Consider the following 5,290-nt stretch of genomic DNA (forward strand, 5'->3'; position numbering starts at 1 on the left):
CTCTCCAGAGGGATACCAAGCAGAGGTTTTTCTTCAGAAATTTGTCAAGTCAATATCCTTCATTCTTGGGCACACACACACACACACCCTTAGTTTAAAATTCATAACTCTCAGATTTCTTACCACCCTTTCATCAAAATCCTTGGTATCTATTTCGACAAAACTCTGAACTGGAAGAAAAAATTCTTAATCTCAAATTTACAGGAGCATTTTCAAATAATATCTGCTACTCTGTTGCACGGTCAGCTAGAGCCAATCTCTACATAATGTTAAAACCTATTTTTTTAACCATTATTTAAAATGTCTTAGGATATGGTGCAATTGCTTGGGAAAACTGTCCAAAATCCCTTCTATCTTCTCTAGATCCCATATACCATTCAGCCATCCGTTTCATTCTTGGTCTTCCCAAAAGCACCTAAGATGTGATCCCTCCTTCAAATCCCATCATTGGAGAACATTATTCTGAACAGAATCTCTGAGGCTCTTATCAATGCAGTTAGCTCACCGTCTAAAAAATTTGTCATTCCTACTATAAATTGTTTTTTTGAATTTGAAAATACTCCTCTCTGTAAAAAAAGAAGTGCCAACTCTTCTATTTTCTCAAATCTGAACTCATTCATCCCATCCTTGTACAAGGTTCCTCCATGGTCTGTGAACAATGTTTTTATAGCAACAACGCAGCCGAAACACGGGAAGAACCACACTTTTTCTGCTAGGTGCATTTCCCTTTTAATTAATGTATATATATGTTAATTATGTATAATTTGGTTAGCCAGCTCTTCATATGAGCTGCTTACATCCTCTCATATGTATGTCCCTCATAGAATGTTTCTCTTTTGTCACCTCCTGTCTTTGTCCACCTCTCTCTCGTCCGTCCCTTGGCTCCTGGTATACGGCTCTACACACGTTCAGTTATGCCTGCACAGTTATACCTGTACAGGCATAACTGAACGGTTCGATGCATCCATACCATTCAGTTATACCTTTGCAGGCGAAGCTTCTGGAACCGGTTCAAGGCAATCTGTGGGGATATTTTCATTCTTCGATCTCTGTCTCCGCGGTCTTATGATCAGTTCGGATTTTTTCATAGTCTTTAAAGTTCGGAATTTTCAAGTATGATTTCCACAGATGATGCTTTGGGTGTAGTTGGATTGGTTATGGCACTGAAAGTTATTAACTCAAAAAAAAAAAAAAAACGGGTAACGTGGTGCAAAGATTGGTTAAAAAAAAGGCAACAATATTCGCACATTAAATTATTACAGGAATTGAGATTTGCACCAAAAGATTGGCATAATTTTCTCAGAATGGATCAAGATACCTACTCAAAGCTTTTTTTTTTCAATTTCTTTCGGAAATTGCTTCGCAAACTGTTTATTTTTTTCACAACACTGTTTATTTTTTTCACAACACTGTCTCTGTTCGCTAGAGGATCTATTTCTCTCATTTTCCACACCAATCTCTCATAACTATCATCTTTCTAAAGTTTGTTATGGTAATCTTTAGTTTTCACCTGCCACAAGCATTTCTCATTCCTATACATTTCAATGAATTCTTCCAAACATTCGCGCTGCCCGTTTCGAAGATCATTCGTCATTGTAAACCTCGAGTCGTGAAAACTAAACTGAACTCTGAACTAAACGCTGGTGGAGTGTTGAAATCGGTGTTTCCTAAAGTAGGACTATCCAGGCTATGAATGGACACAAGGGGGTGATGGGGGGGACGAGAGGAAAACATCAGTTTTCGAAAACTCAGACGATTTCACCAAGGAAGCCTTTGTAAATATGGGCCTTGGGCAAAAAAAAAGAGAAAAAAAAACTAATATTGCACACAGAAATTCCTACTTGTTTCATCAGAGCTAAAGTGTTCTTTTTCTCCCTTTGAATGTGCGCTGTATATTCCAGATGTATTGTAACTGTAAATTCATCGGTAAAGCCTACTGTCACAGATCTCCACACTATCTGAGGATAAACCATCTGGGGTCCTGTATCCCCGGCGGCTGGTTTTACTAATGAATATTGTCATTATTCGAGCCACCCCCCCCCCCCCATCCCGACAAAGATGGGATTGGTATCAGGATTCTGGGGGTGAACAATCCCGTTGTCCTTAGAACCAGTTTTTTCCTTACGCGCGCTGTTTGTCGTTATTTAACGAAAAAGGGAAAATTTCCGCACTCCCCGCTCGCCTTTCCCTAAATAAGGAAATTATTTTTTCCTTGTATAACAACAACGATAACGACAACGAAGCCCCTCTCGTTAGATCGTAACGACAACTTTTTCTCTGTAATGGCGGCGCGATGTGTGCTTGGATGGAAGATATATGTTCGATTTAAACAATTCTCCTCGTGTTTTTCCGCGCTAATAATGCTTGATACACGCATTTAATGTAAAAAAAATATATTTAGGCTAAACGAAAAATACAGCCAGCTATGCGAGGAGCTTGAGCCAAAGACGAAGACAAGAGTTGCTGTTGAGTGGAAGGTAGGCTAACTTATGATATGAAATCAATTTTTTTCATTTTTCTTAACATGACATTTCACTCATTTTAAATGAATATTGATGCTTTATACTTGAATATTGAGGCTTTGGGAGAAAAAATCCTACCGACCGACCTCGTATGATATGTACTCACAGGGCCGTAACTAGGATTTTTGCTCCCCGGGGGAAACATAATTTTGTCGCCTCTGCAACTTTAAAATTCGACAATTTTACAACGGTGTTTTTTGTTCCCACCTAAAATTGCCCCCCCCCCCCCCAGTTCCGGCTCTATGGACAGATAAGGAGATGATCATGTATGCAAGCTATATTCACAATTGTTAATTCGTTCATATATATAAACATGTATCATGATAATGAATTATGTTTGGACTATATTGATAAGGTCACATTTTATATTTCTGTGTTAGCACATATTTTCGTGCCATCTAAAGTGTGTCGTAGACCAGCACCAACTACCTCTAGGAGGTGCTGCATAGACCCCCGGGCCGAGTAATTTTTCTGAGGCCCCCCCCCCCCCCCCCTCCAGAATTAGAAATACCTGACCTCAGTCCTCTTTCAAAATATATTGGGTGGGGGGCTCAGTCCTCTTTCAAAATTTATTGGGGGGGGGGGGCTCAAATGGCCTCAGCCCCTAGGTTCCAGCACCTATGAATACAATATAATATATGTCATTTGCATTAAACAATGTATTTAAAATTAGCTTGTAAAATTTTGTTTTATGAACTTGTTCAAATCACTGGCGGAGAAGGATTTAAAGTTTGGGGTCCTTCAGATGATTTCCCCCAAGAGATATAAGCATAAATCATAATAAATTATAAAGAACGAATTCTTGATATTGATGGGTCTGTAGAGAAATTTCAGAAAATAATTGTACTACTGTGTCATACTTAAGTAGGAACACTGTTACAAGTGTTCAATGTAGTTGTTCAAATTGTACAATTGACACTTGAGGGTAGGTTATTCATTAGTAATTGCTCCTAGATGTATTTTTTGTCCTGTTTAACAAATATATATACATAAAACAGACTACAACAGACAAATTGCCAAACGTGGTGGTTGAAATGTGTGTGTATATATATATATATATCTGTCCACAGAACAGATTGACCCTTAATACAGTACTTAGAGCACAAAAATTCAAACGCATTTCATCGCTTTCAGTATCAAACATAGATGGTAGTAAGTCGAGCATGAAACATGCATTCCTTATATATTGCAATTAATTTGCTAAGGACACAAAAACTTATGTATACACATAACACTTTCCAAGGCATGCCAATTAGAAATTCCTCAGAACTATATCACTTGTATATGTGGTTTAGTAGTACTAGCAGTTTGTTGGGAAATTGTTTTAGTTGACAACTAACATATTTTATTCCATCACACCGCTGATACATTGAAATATGGTACTATTTGGTACTATTATTTATATATTGGTACTTTGTTATATACTATTTGAAATGCTTATTAGGTTCTTGACCATTTGCTGAAAAGAGAGTCGCAAAATGAAGACATTACATGCCTGTTGAAGACAAATCGGTGCTCATGAAGTGTACTGATGGTTTAAACATAGATACTGCAGGTAAGTTGAATCTTTTTCATTTTTATATTTGGAATTTTTTATGGCGTGAACAAAGTTCAATACTCAAAACTATCATAGAATTTACCCTTTTCATTTCAGGTAAAAATGTTGAATGCAATGACACAAGTTATGGCTTACGAGTGTAAAACTAGAAATTTTTGTTTCTCAAGCAACTCATTTAACCAGCACCTATATGTATATTCATACACAGCCGCAATCATACATGTGTATGAAATACTGTTCACACATTTATCTAATAAATTTATCCATGATCATAAGCAAAAAAATGAGTGTTTTCTTTGTGATTATAATTAGAAAAAATGTTTATGAATGTTACATTTTTGTACTACAATAAATTTGCGAATTAGTTGCATAGAAAACAGTTTTCTATGCAAAGATTTAAACAGCTCAGTGGAATGAAGTGTTGGTTTTGATTTATCTGAACCAGAGTTATATAATTTATTTTTGATTAAATGCAGCTGAAATTACAAAACGAATAATAACCTTCCCATTTAGAATGACTTATTTTTGTCGACTCATCAAAATTTTCTGTCCAAAGCGTTTCCCTTAGTTTCTCATGAGTGTTTCTTGAAAAACAAGCGGGATTCACTGCAGTTGATAAAAAATTTAATAAAACGATTGGAAAGAAATTAAAATTTTATTGCGAGATATGGTGAATGACATGGTTCTAGTAATATCGAAATATATAGTACCAAATAATATTTGCCGAACATGTATATGGGGCAAATAGCTACAGTTCCAACATGTCAAGACCTGATGGAAGAATAAGAAATTTTTTAAGACCGATTTGTCTTCAACAGGCATGTAATGTCTTCATTTTGCGACTCTCTTTTCAGCAAATGGTCAAGAACCTAATAAGCATTTCAAATAGTATATAACAAAGTACCAATATATAAATAATAGTACCAAATAGTACCATATTTCAATGTATCAGCGGTTTGATGGAATAAAATATGTTAGTTGTCAACTAAAACAATTTCCCAACAAACTGCTAGTACTACTAAACCACATATGCAAGTAATTTAATGCTTACAAGTTCTGCAGAGAATGTGGACATGGTGCATGTGTGGTTTGGTAGTGCAAATGAGGATTTGCGTGCAATTTTTGACAGAAGTATGTAATTGGTCAGGTATTTCTAATTCTGGAGGGGGGAGGGCTCAGAAAAATTACTCGGCCCGGGGGTCTATGCAGC

At 36.4% G+C, this 5,290-nt stretch overlaps 1 long non-coding RNA gene across 1 annotated transcript; it reads left to right on the forward strand.

The window, feature by feature from the left end:
• The first annotated feature begins 2,094 nt into the window (after window positions 1–2,094).
• LOC149069428 (uncharacterized) lies at window positions 2,095–4,357 on the forward strand. Its single transcript, XR_016195086.1, has 3 exons — window positions 2,095–2,477; window positions 3,967–4,077; window positions 4,177–4,357. It is a non-coding gene; the product is annotated as an uncharacterized LOC149069428 (long non-coding RNA).
• The last annotated feature ends 933 nt before the right edge of the window (window positions 4,358–5,290 follow it).

The sequence above is a fragment of the Pholcus phalangioides genome, unplaced genomic scaffold (genome assembly GCF_987345545.1).
Source record: "Pholcus phalangioides strain wild (caught in Gottingen) unplaced genomic scaffold, Ppha-v1.0 ptg000022l_1, whole genome shotgun sequence".
NCBI lineage: Eukaryota > Metazoa > Arthropoda > Arachnida > Araneae > Pholcidae > Pholcus > Pholcus phalangioides.